Genomic DNA, 13,618 nt, shown 5'->3' with positions numbered 1-13,618 from the left:
GGTTGATTCTCTTCCTCCTTACATTTTCTTTTTAAAAAGATTTATTTATTTGAAAGGCAGAGGAAGGAGAGAGAGAGAGCGCGATGTCTTCCCTCTGCTGGTTCATTCCTCCATTCCTCAAATGCCTGCAATGGCCAGAGCTTGGCCGATATGAAGCAGGAGCCTGGAGCTTCTTCAGGGTCTCCTATGCGGGTGCAGGAGCCCAAGGTCTTGGGCCATTTTCTATTGCTTTCCCAGGCCATAGCAGAGAGCTGGATTGGAAGTGGAGCAGCCAGGACTCAAACCAGTGCCCATATGGGATGCTGGCATTGCAGGCTGCAGCTTTACCCATTATACCACAGCACCGGCCCTCATTCCTACATTTTTACCTTGGGTTCCTTTGTCCAGTACCTGTTTTCAGGAGCCTTTCGAACCTTCTCTGGGTGTAATGCATCCTTCATGGTCTGATAGAGGGAACATAGGACTTGGAGTCAGAGTTCTGCAGACCAAATCATGTTCCCTTCCCTTCTTAGCAGCGTGACCACTGTCTGTCTCTGGGCCTCAGTTTCCTCATTTGACTTTTCACTTCCCAGACTTGTTGAGAGGATTCAAGAGGTGAGGTGTGAACCCAGAAAGCAGGAAAGGCATGAACCTGGTTATTACTTGGCATCTCGCATAATTAGGTTTGCATCTTGCCTCTGCTACTTATTATTAATAACAGTTCTAATTAATAAATTGTGGGTTCGGCGCTGTGGCATAGCAGGTAAAGCCACTGTCTGCAGTGCTGGCATCCCATATAGGTGCCAGTTCAAGTCCCGGCTGCTCCTCTTCTGGTCCAACTCTCTGCTGTGGCCTGGGAAAGCAGTAGAAAATGTTCCAAGTGCTTGGGCTCCTATGCTTGCATGGGAAGACCCGGAAGAAGCTCCTGGCTCCTGGCTTCGGACTGGTGCAGCTCTGGCCATTGTGGCCAATTGGGGAGTGAACCAGCAGATGGAAGACTGCCCCCCCCCTTCCCCGCACCTCTCCTCTCTCTGTGTAACTCTATCAAGTAAATAATTAACAAATTATAGTGGCTCACATTTACTGGGCAATGACTATGTGTCATGTTGCTAAGTGTTTTGTACTCATCTCCATTCTCATAGCAGTCTTGTGAGCTGGGTAATAGCATTAGCTCTGCTTTACAGAAGAATGGATATTCAAAATGGACACAAATTTCAAGGTCATGTTTTTTAACCTATGAATTTGTCAAAAATAATGAGATTTCACTACATAGTTAAATACCCTTTAAGTTTAGGTTTTGTTGTTGCTGTTGATTTACTTTGCTTTCAGTAGATATATTATTTCTAATAATTTTTTCAAACTCCAATTTTTTTGGTATTGTGTTTAGAGTCTTGGATTATTTCTATAGAAACCTTGTAATTTTTTGCTCTCCAATGAATTTTTATATGCTTATAGAAATAGGCAAATTGTAATTTTTTCTATCTTTGTATTGTACCAATAGAATTTCATAATGAGAATGCCATAAAACAAAACAAATTAAGTGGTTATGATGATGAAGAAAAAAGGGACATAAATTTTAGCCCAAGCCGTTCTTAACAAGCAGATGGTCTATTTTACCCATCTTGTCTTTTGAAACAAGATTTTAGCTTTACTACACTTCTTTTCAGAGCTTAGCACATCAGAGGTGTTAGATGAATATTAAAGGTGTCAAAAAAGGAGAAAGGTAGCTAGAAAAGCAATACTTTAAGACCATGATCACTTCTAAGGAATATTAGGGCTACATGATATTTCATGATCAGCATTTTCTTTTTTTGTATATAACATATTTTTAAATTTACATTATAGTCAAAGGTTTAATGGCTCTACTACATTAAGTCCAACAAATAAAAAACAAAAACACCATAGTCCAGCAGGAAAATGGGAAAGGTATATAAACAATAATCAAGTGAAAATATATTTAGCTTCACTCATTTGATGAGACATATGCACTCCCTTGTTTATTGCAATACCACTCATGATAGATGAGATTTGGGAACAACCTAAGTGTCCAACCACTGATAAATGGCTAAAGAAAGTGTGGTGCATATAAACAATGTATTATTACTCAACTATCGAAAGGCTCTGTCCATTCCTCCTGCTCCCTCTCATATTCCCATTCTTAATTTTTAAAAAGATATATTTCAGTTTACTTAACAATCATATAGTTAACTCTACACTTAGTAAAAGAAAAAAGAAAGCAAATAATAACAACAACAAAAACACTGTTCCTCAATGGAAGAGACAAGGGCAGTAAGCAATAATAGAATCTCACAATGTCAGTTTCACTCCAATATATTATATTTCAGGTATTCTATAGTTGCCTTGGATCAGCGAAAATATATGGTATCTGTCTTTTTGGGATGGACTTATTTCACTAAATATAATGGTTCCCAGTTGCATCCATCTTGTTACAAAAGACAGGATTTCATTTTTTTTACAGCTGCGTAGTACTCCATACTTTACCCAGTCAACAATTGGTGGACGTATGGGTTGGTTCCATATCTTAGCTATTGTGACTTGTGCTATAATGAACATGAGGTAGAGATACCCCTTTCATATGCTGATTTCTTTTGGTTTGGGTAAATTCCCAGGAGTGGGATGGCTAGATCATATGGTAGGTCTATATTCAGATTTCTGAGGTATCTCCATACTGTCTTTCACAGTGGCTGCACCAGTTTACATTCCCACCAACAGTAGACCAAGATACTTTTCCCCCCACATCCTTGTCAGCATTTGTTTTTGTTGATTGCTGTATGCTAGCCATTCTAACTGAAGTGAGGTGAAACCTCACTCTGGTTTTGCTTTGTATTTCCCTGACAGCTAGTGCCTGAGCATTTTCTCAAGTGTCTGGTAGCCATTTGAATTTCCTCTATTGAAAAATACCTGTTCAAGTCCTTTGCACATTTCTTAACTGGATTGTTTGTTTTGTTGTTGTTGAATTTCTTGACCACCTTTTAGATTCTGGATGTTAACTCTATCAGTTTGCAAATATATTCTTCCATTCTCTCAGTTGCCTCTTCATTTGGTTGAGTGTTTCTTTTGCAGTGCAGAAGCTTCCTAGTTTGATATAATCCTATTTGTCAATTTTGGCCTTGATTGCCTGTGCTTCTGGGGGTCTTTCCCTAGAAGTCTTGGCCTATGCCAATGCCTTGCAGAGTTTCCCCAATGTTCTCTAGTAATTTGAGTGTATTAACTCATAGATTTAGGTCATTAATCCATTTTGATTGGACTTTTGTGTAAGGTGTAAGATATGGGTCTAGTTTCATACTTCTACACGTGGAGATCCAGTTTCCCCAGCACCATTTGTTAAAGAGACTGTCCTTGCTCTAGGGATTGCTTTTAGCTACTTGTCAAAAATAAATTGGTTGTACATGCATTAATTGATTTCTATTCTGTTTCATTGATCTACAAGTCCATTTTTATGCCAGTACCAGGCTGTTTTGATTATAACTGCCCTGTATTCTGTCTTGAAATCTGGTATTGTAATGTCTCCAGTTTTGTTTTTGTTGTATAAGATGGCTTTAGCTATTCGGGATCTCCTGTGTTTGCCTATGATTTTTAGCATCATGTTTTCTAGATCTGAAAAGAATGTCACTGGTATTTTGAATGGGATCGCACTGAAATCTGTAAATTACATTTCGTAGTTCAGACTTTTGATGATGTTGATTCTTCCAATCCATGAACATGGAAGATTTTTCCATTTTATAATGTCTTCTTCTATTTCTTTTGTTAATGTTTTATAATTTTCGTCTTAGAGATCTTTGAGGGGCCGGCACTGTGGCTCACTTGGTTAATCCTCTGCCTGCAGCACTGGCATCCTATATGGGTGCCAGGTTCTAGTCCCGGTTGCTCCTCTTCCAGTTCATCTCTCTGCTGTTACCTGGGAAGGCAGTGGAGAATGGCTCAAGTGCTTGGGCCCTGCACCTGCATGGGAGACGAGGAAGAAACACTTGGCTCCTGGCTTCAGATCAGTGCAGTGCTGGCCATAGTGGCCATTTGAGGGGTGAACCAATGGAAGGAAGACCTTTCTCTCTGTGTTTCTCTCTCACTGTCTAACTCTGTCAAATAAGTAAAAAAGCAAGATATTTGACATCCTTGGTTAAATTGATTCCAAGGTATCAATTTTTGGAGCTATTGTGAATGGGATTGATTTGAAAGTTCTTTTTTAGTCATGACATTATCCATGTATACAAAGGCTATTGATTTTTCCATGTTGATTTTATATCCTGCCACTTTGCCAATCTCTTTTATGAGTTCCAATAGTTTCTTAGTGGAGTATTTTGGATTCCATATATATAGGATCATGTCATCTGCAAATAGGGAGAGTTTGTTTTCCTCAGTTCCAATTTGTTTGTTTAGTTATTTATTTATTTATTTTAACAGGCAGAGTGGACACTGAGAGAGAGAGACAGAGAGAAAGGTCTTCCTTTTGCCATTAGTTAACCCTCCAATGACTGCCACGGCTGACGTGCTGTGCCTGGCGCACTGCGCTGATCTGAAAGCAGGAGCCAGGTGCTTATCCTGGTCTCCCATGGGGTGCAGGACCCAAGAACTTGGGCCATCCTCCACTGCACTCCCGGGCCACAGCAGAGAGCTGGCCTGGAAGAGGGGCAACCGGGACAGAATCCGGCACCCCAACCGGGACTAGAACCCGGTGTGCTGGCACCGCAGGCAGAGGATTAGCCTATTGAGCTGCGGGGCGGCCCCTCAGTTCCAATTTGTATCCCTTTGATTTCTTTTTCTTGCTCAATGACTCTGGCTAAAATTTCCAGGACTGTTTTGAATAGCAGTGGTAATAGTGCTAATCCTTGTCTGGTTCCAGATCTTAAGGGGAATGCTTCCAGCTTTTCCACATTCTAAAGGATCCTGGCTGTGGGATTGTAAAAATTGCCTTGATTATATTGAGGAATTTTCATTCTATATGCAATATGCTTAAGGTTTCCATCATGAAATGATGTTGTATTTTATCAAATGATTTCTCTAAATTTATTGAGATAACCATATGGTTTTTGTTCTTCAATTTTTAAATGTGATGTATCACATTGATTGATTTGTGAATGTTGGATCATCCCTGCATACCAGGGATAAATACTACGTTGTCCAGATAAATGATCTTTCTGATCATTGAATTTGATTAGCTAATATTTGTTGAGGATTTTTGCATCTATGTTCATTAGGGATATTGGTCTATAGTTCTCTTTCTCTGTTGTATCTTTTTCTGGCTTAGTAATTAATGTGATACAGGCTTCATAGAAGGAGTTTGGGAGGATTCCATCTCTTTCAATTGTTTTGAATAGCTTGAGAAGAATTGTAATTAGTTTTTCTTTAAATGTCTGATAGAGTACTGCAGTAAATCACGCTGGTCCTTGGCTTTTCTTCGTTGGGAGGATCTTTATTACTGATTCAATCTCTTCTTGGTTATTGGTCTGTTTAGATTTTCTATGTCTTCATGACCCAATTTTGATAGATTGTATGTATCTAGGAAACTACCCATTTCTTCTAGGTTTCTTAATTTGTTGGCATACAGCTTTTTGGAATAATTCTTGATGATTCTTTTTATTTCTGTGGTATTTGTTGCCATATTTCCTTTTACATCTCTGATTTTATTGATTTGGGTTTTCTCTCTCTTTTTTGATTAGTTGGGCCAATGGTATATCAACTTCATTTTTTCAAAAGTCTAGATCTTCATTTCACTGATCTTTTTTTTGTTTTGTTTTTTTCTTCTCTAATTTTAATTATTTCTTTCCTCTTACTAATTATGGATTTAGTTTGTTTGTTGTTAGTTTTTTAGGTCCTTGAGATGCATTGATACATCATTTATTCGGTACCTTTCCAGAGTCTTCATGTCAGCACCAATTGCTATAAACTTCCCTCTTAACACTGCTTTTGCTGTATCCCATAAGTTTTCACATAATGTGCTGTCTTCATTTATTTCCAGAAATTTTATTATTTCTATTTTGATTTCTTCTGTTCATTCAAGAACATATTGTTCAGTCTCCATGTGTTTGCACATAATCTATAGATTCTTGAGTTGTTGATTTCCAGCTTCATTCTATTGTGGTCAGAGAAGATACATGATATGATTTCGACTTTTCTGAATTTGCTGAGACTTGTTTGATGGCCTAATGTGGTCTATTCTAGAGAAAGTTCCATGCACTGGGGAGAAGAATGTGGATTCTGCAATTGTGTGGTGAAAAGTTCTGTAGATATCAGTTAGGTTCATTTGGTCCATAGCTTCGATTAGCTCCGTTATTTCTTTGTTGATTTTCTGTGTGCTTGATCTGTCCATTTATGAAAGTGAGGTGTTGAAGTCCCCCATTACTATTGTACTGGAGTCTATGTCTCCTTTTTGATCTATCAAAATTTCTTTAAATAGCCAGATGCCCTGTAATTAGGTGCATATACATTTATTATATCTTCCTGTCGAATTGATCCTTTAATCATTACATAGTGCTCTTCTTCATCTCTTTTAACTGTTTATATGCTAAAGTCCATTTTGTCTGATATTAAGTTGGCAGCCTCTGCCCTTTTTTGCTTTCCGTTAGCATCTTTTTCCATCCTTTCACTTTCAGTCTGTGTGTATCTTTGTAGATGAGATGTGTTTCTTATAGGCTGGTTTTGTTTTTCAATCTATTCAGCCAGTTTATATATTTTAACTGGAGAGTTGAAGCCATTTACATTCAAGGTGATTATTGATAAGTAATGACTTGGCTCTGGCACTTTTTTTTCTGTTTCTATTGTTTCCTCTTTAGTCTGTTGATGCAAGGTGCTACATTAAGTTGATTTTCTAGTGTTGAATTATCTAGTGTTGAATATGCTTGGGATAAATACCACTTGGTCATAGTGTGCAATTCTTTCAATACATTTCTGGATTTGATTTGCTAATTTATATGTGCACACACACACACCCACACATACACACCGGCTTTATTACCTTTTGGTCCAAGGCTTGGGAGGGCTCCAGGATTGTTAAAAAGCTGCCTAGTAGGTAGAAGGACAGACTGAGATAAAAGCTCTGACAACAGGAGTTGCAGAGGAGCCCTCAAAAACTACTGGGTACTGGAGAGCTCTGATCATTCTTGAGGATGAACTTTTCAAGAAGATACTTGCTCATCCCATGCTAGGGGCTGGCCAGTCTGCAAAAGTTGCTCAGGTGGTTGCCCATTTTCTTGATGAGTTTCACCTCCTCTTCTAGGAAGTGGATCTCCAGAAAGTCATGGAAATGGGGGGGAGGGGGTCTGTGCAGGCAGAATCTAAGGAATGAAGATGTTTCTCTCCAAGGTCATGTGGCTTCCATAACGACTGGATTTTTGCCTCATTCATCTTTTTTAATGATTTATTTATTTACTTGAAGGGCATAGTTAAAAAGAGAAAGGGACACACACACACACAGAGTGAGAGAGAGTGAGAGAGAGAGCGAGAGAGCGAGAGAGACAGATCTTTCATTCACTGGTTCACTCTCTAAATGGTCTCAATGGCTGGGCTTGTCCCTGATAAAGCCAGGAAACAGGAGATTCATCCAGGTCTTGCTCTTTGGTGCAGGAGCACAAGCACTTGGTCCATCCTCCCCTGCTCTCCCAGGCATGTCGTCAGAGAGATGTATCTGAAGTGGAGCAGCCAGGACACCAAACAACAATCTTATGGCTAGCCTGGCCCCAACCCCCACTCCATCTTGAGATGGCTTCTGAGTGTCCTAGAATAGAGGGTGGCCACTGAGTTGGTTTTGTACCTTCAAAAGAAGTTGGGGGCCATCACGCTACTCCTCAGCAGGCTCGAGGGAGAAGTGGCTGATGCCCTCCAGAGCTACATCATTGCTGTTGAAGTAGAAGCCCAGATAGAGGCAGATGTAAGGAAGGTAACAGATGAAAATTGACCAGGAAGTTGATGACAGCCTCCACCTGGATGGATAATTCTGATGAAACTTGGAAGTCATGGTTGATAGGCAATAAGGCGATAACAACTAAAATGGTGTTGGCTAGTCCCAGAAGCTGCAGATGGCTGAGAAATGGTCCTGGAGTTTGCAATTATAAAGGAGACCGGAGAGTGGTGGAATGCTGGAAGAGCATCCCCAGGCCTGTTACATTCAAATATTGCTGAGGCAAGAGGTAGATCTGTGGGTGTCCAGCATGTTGATTCTCTTGTTAATGTTTTGTTGAGGAATTCACATCCATGCTCAGGAGAGCTAGTCTATTGTAGTTTTTAAAGTTGTAATGTCATTGCATGGTTTGGGTATCAGAATAATGCTTGGCTCATAGATTGAATTGTGAAGTATACCTTATATTTTTCTTCCTTTTGAAAGAGATTATAGAGAACTGACATAATTTTTCCCCTAAATATTTGGTGGAATTCACCAATGAACCTATCTGGGGTTATCTATTCAGATCATCTACCTCTCTTGTGTGAGTCTTGGCAAGATGTTTCTTTTTTTTTAAGGTTTTATTTATTTATTTGACAGGCAGAGTTACAGACAGTGTGAGAGAGAGAGAGACAGAGAGAAAGGTCTTCCCTCCACTGGTTCGCTCCGCAAGTGGCTGTAACGGCAGGAGCTGTGCCCATCTGAAGCCAGGAGCCAGGTACCTCCTTCCAGACTCCCATGTGGGTGCAGGAGCCCAAGCACTTGGGCCATCCTCATCTGCCCTCATGGGCCACAGCAGAGAGCTGGGCTGGAAGAGTATCAAATGCTTTCGCTGTGCCTATTGAGGTGTTTCTGTTCTGTTCTTCATTCTGTTGATGTGATTTATGATGTTTACTTATTTGCAAATGTTGAATCACCTTTGTATCTCTGGGATAAATCTTACTTGATTGTGATGTATGATCTTTTTGATGTGCTGGATTTGGGTTACTGTATTTTGTTGAGAATTTAATAGTTGTCTTTAAATTACGCTTAACATTCAAGTTTTGTCAGGTTTGTCAAACAGAAATATCAACTTTCTGTATACAAACAACAGCACAAGCAAATCTGTACGCTCTCTTCCTGAAGAATCATCAACATTTCATTCTTTTAGGTGAGTAATCAAGTTGTTGACATACAATTGCTTTTGTCTTTCTTGTGTCCATCATCAGATGAATGGATAAAGAAAATTATATATATGTGTGTGTGTGTGTGTACATACAATGGAATATTATTCAGTTATAAAAAAGAATGATTGAAATTCTACCATTTGCATCAAAAGGGTTGCAACTAGAGGACATAATGTTGAGTGAAATAAACCAGACATAGAAAAACACAGTGTGCATATTCTTCCTTATATGTGGGAGCTAAAATGAAAAAAAAAAAAGTACTGTTCTGTTAAATTTTGTTTTAAATTTTTGAAAAATTTATATGTGGCTGGCGCCGCTGTAGCTCAATAGGCTAATCCTCCTCCTGCGGTGCCAACACACCGGGTTCTAGTCCTGGTCGGGGCACCAGATTCTGTCCCGGTTGCTCCTCTTCCAGTCCAGCTCTCTGCTGTGGCCTGGGAGTGCAGTGGAGGATGGCCCATGTGCTTGGGCCCTGCACCCGCATGGGAGACTAGGAGAAGCACCTGGCTCCTGGCTTTGGATCAGCGTGGTGCGCCGGCCGCAGCGGCCACTTGGGGGGTGAACCAACTGAAAAGGAGGCCTTTCTCTCTGTCTCTCTCTCTCGCTGTCCACTCTGCCTGTCAAAAAATAAAAAAATAAAATAAAATAAAAAAGAAAAATTTAAATGAGTAATGAAACTGACATCTTTTCTTTCTTTTTTTTGTAACTTTTATTTAATAAATATAAATTTCCAAAGTACAGCTTTTGGATTACAGTGGCTTTTTCACCACCATAACTTCCCTCTCATCCACAACCATCCCATCTCCCACTTCCTCTCCCATCCCATTCTTCATCAAGATTCATTTTCGATTATCTTTATATACGGAAGATCAATTTAGTGTATACTACGTAAAGATTTCAACAGTTTGCACCCACACAGAAACACAAAGTGTAAAATACTGTTTCAGCACTAGTTATATCATTAATTCACAAAGTACAACACATTAAGGACAGAGATCCTACATGGAGAGTAAGTGCACAGTGACTCTTGTTGTCGACTTAACAATTGACAGTCCTGTTTATGGTGTCAGTAATCACCCTAGGCTCTTGTCATGAGCTGCCAAGGCTATGGAAGCCTTTTGAGTTCACCAACTCCGATCTTATTTAGACAAGGTGATAGTCAAAGTGGAAGTTCTCTCCTCCCTTCAGAGAAAGGTACCTCCTTCTTTGATGGCCCGTTCTTTCCGCTGGGATCTCTCTCGCAGAGATCTTTCATTTAGGTTTTTTTTTTTTTTTTTTTTTTTTTTTTTTTTTTTTTTGCCAGAGTGTCCTGGCTTTTCATGCCTAAAATATTCTCATGTGCTTTTTAGCTGGATCTGAATGCCTTAAGCCTGATTCTGAGGCCAGAGTTCTGTTTAGGACATCTGCCATTCTATGAGTCTGCTGTGTATCCCACTTTGCATGTTGGATCGTTCTCTCCTTTTTAATTCTTCCAGTTAGCATTAGCAGACACTAGTCTTGTTGATGTGATCCCGTTGACTCTTAATGCTTTCATTATGATCAATTGTGAACTGAAACTGATCACTTTGGCTAGTGAGATGGCATTGGTACATGCCACCTTGATGGGATTGAATTGGAATCACCTGGCACGTTTCTAACTCTACCGTTTGTGGCAAGTCTTATTGAGCATGTGCTGAACTGTACATCTCCTCCCTCTGTTATTCCCACTCTTATATTTAACAGGGATCACTTTTCAGTTAAATTTAAACACCTAAGATTAATTGTGTGTTAATTAAAGAGTTCAACCAAGAGTATTAAGTAGAACAACAACAACAAAAAAAACTAAAGGGGATAAAGCAGTAAGTTGTTCCTCGACAGTCAGTACATGGGCTGATCAAGTCACTGTTTCTCATAGTGTCCATTTCACTTCAACAGGTTTCCTTTTTTGTGGTTGGTTAGTTGTCACCGATCAGGGAGAACATATGCTATTTGTCCCTTTGAGACTGACTTAATTCAATGAAAGATGGTGAACTATGCCTGGGCAGGGCGAAGCCAGAGGAAACTTTGGTGGAGGTCTGTAGCAGTTCTGACATGCAAATCAGTTGTTTGACCTGGGTATGGGGCGAAAGATTAATCGAACCATCTAGTAGCTGGTTCCCTCTGAAGTTTCCCTCTGGATTGCTGGTGCTCTTGCAACCCCGCAGTTTTATCCGGTAAAGTGATTGATTAGAGGTCTTGGGGCCAAAACTGACATCTTTTCACCTATTATTTTTTATACCCCTTGCCTGTATTCATGCTGAACTATAGTCTTTTTACTTTTTGTTTGTTGAACTGTTTATTTAGTGGATCACCAAGCCTTTAATTATAATGTAAAGTAGAAATATGTCATCTCAAAAATAAAAGAAGAAAATAACAGTGTTTTCCCACAGAGGCACATAAAACATCTAGATTTTTATGCACATGATGAGAAAGGTGAACAAGAAGAGTTAAAATCAGTGAGCAGGCTGAATGCAATGAAAGAGTGTATTTTATGGTAACAAGAAAGGGAAGGAAGCTCATGTTGTGGTGCAGCTGGTTAAGCTGCTGCCTGTGATGTTGACATCCCATGTGAATACCGACTGGTTGGAGTCCTGGCTGTTGCACTTCTAATACAGCTCTCTGCTAATGCACCTGAGAAACAGTGGAAAATGGTCCAAGGGCTTGGGTCCCCACCAGCAATGTAGGAAACATGGATGGAGGTTTTAGCTCCAGGCTTCAGTCCGGCTCGGCTCTGCTTTTGCAGCTGCCTGGGAAGTGAACAAATAGATGGAAGATCTCTTTCTCTCTGTCTCTCCTCTTCGTCACTCTGCCATCAAATAAATAAAATAAATGGAAAATGCATTTTAAAAAATAGTCCTTGCTCAAACAATTATCAAAGTTACAATAAGAGGCCTTCTTATTGTATTCCTCTTAGTCTTCACTTTTATAAAAAATGCTATGTATTTTCCTTAGATAATTTTTAAAGACTAAAATTTTTCACATATGTGAAAAAGAAGAGTTGGGGACATACCAAACTTGTGTATTCTCTGATCTTTCACTCTAAGCCTTCAGAACTGACAGCAAATACATTTCTGTTGTTTAAACAAAAAAGACTGCTACTTCCATACAAACTCTAACAAATCCAGATAGATATACCATTGTGATAGAACATGATCTAAGTGTATGATATTATCTCCATTACTTTAGCTGCTGTTTGTATGGTACACCAAGTGCTTATGGTTTTGTCATCATGCATTTCAGTGTCAGAGAAGGCATAAACATTTTCTTGGTTGGATATGTTCCAATAGAAAGCTTGAGATTCAGAGATGTATTGCTTGTTTTTAAAGTGGTTGAGACAGAAAGCTAAGAAGTTAAAAAGATGTGTACTTATAAATATCCAGGGATGTATAAAAAAGATGGGCAAGACTGAACTAGTAATTGTAGTTGGAGAGATTACAGAAATCTGAAATCATGGTGATGCTGGGGGAAATGGTACAGGCAAAATGACATTTATCAGAATGCTTGCTGGAAGACTTAAACCTGATGAAGCAGGAGAAGTGCCAGTTCTAAATGTCACTTACAAGCCACAGAAAATCATTCCCAAATCAATTGGAAATGTTCACTGTTACTACATGAAAAGATAAGAGAGGATTATACTCAACCCCAGTGTGTGACTCATGTAATGAAGCCTCTGTGAACTGAAAACATCGTTGATCAAGAGCTGCAGACATTATCCAGTGGTGAACTGCAGTGAGTAGTTCTAGGTCTTTGTTGGGGCAAACCTGCCAATGTCTATTTAGTTGATGAACCATCTGTATATTTGGATTCCAGGAAAAGACAGATGGCAGCTTGGGTTGTCAAACATTCCATACTCCATGCAATGAAGAAGGCATTTGTTGTGGACATGACTTCATCATGGCCATGTATGTAGCAGATCGAGTCATAGTTTTTGGTGGTGTTCCATCTAAGAACACAGTTGCTGTCCTCAAACAATTTTGGCTGGCATGAATAGATTTTTTGTTATCTTAAAATTATATCCAAAAGGAATCCAAGCAACTATAGGCCATGAATTAATAAACTCAATTAAGGATGTACAACAAAAGAGGAGTGGAAATTACTTTTCTTGGATGATTAGATTGAATCTGAGAATATCAATAATCCATTTATTCAAAAAAGATTGACGATATTTTTGCCATATATAACTTTGATCAGGTTTTATGCCCCTTGTACTGCGGAGCTTACTTAATGCAACATCAAAAGTCAGTTATGTCATAAATTGTAGTCTGAACACAGAGAATGCCACTTTTCTGTATTTGATGAGGCTCTTTTTGTGCATAGAAAGTCATTTCAAACTGTACAAATTACCTTCAGGTTTTTACTATGTATAGGAAAATTTTCAAGAGGTATAATAAACTCATGTACTAAATACTGATGCTCCTGGGAAGGCAGCAGAAGATGGCGCAAAAACTAGAACCACTGCCATCTAGGAGCGAGAGAGAGAGAGAGAAGAGAAAAAAATGCGATATGCTTATGCATACACCAGTTACTTTGTGTACAATAAAAAAAATGGGGATGGGGAAAT

The 13,618-nt window shown here is 39.3% G+C and overlaps 1 pseudogene; it reads left to right on the top strand.

The window, feature by feature from the left end:
* Nucleotides 1-13,217, top strand: part of LOC103351886 (ATP-binding cassette sub-family E member 1 pseudogene) — a 59,686-nt pseudogene extending 46,469 nt beyond the window's left edge.
* The last annotated feature ends 401 nt before the right edge of the window (nucleotides 13,218-13,618 follow it).

The sequence above is a fragment of the Oryctolagus cuniculus genome, chromosome X (assembly GCF_051225735.1).
Source record: "Oryctolagus cuniculus isolate XC-2025 breed Fujian yellow rabbit chromosome X, ASM5122573v1, whole genome shotgun sequence".
Classification (NCBI taxonomy): domain Eukaryota; kingdom Metazoa; phylum Chordata; class Mammalia; order Lagomorpha; family Leporidae; genus Oryctolagus; species Oryctolagus cuniculus.
Note: the sequence above shows the minus strand (reverse complement) of the source record. Positions and strands in the feature narration are given on the sequence as shown.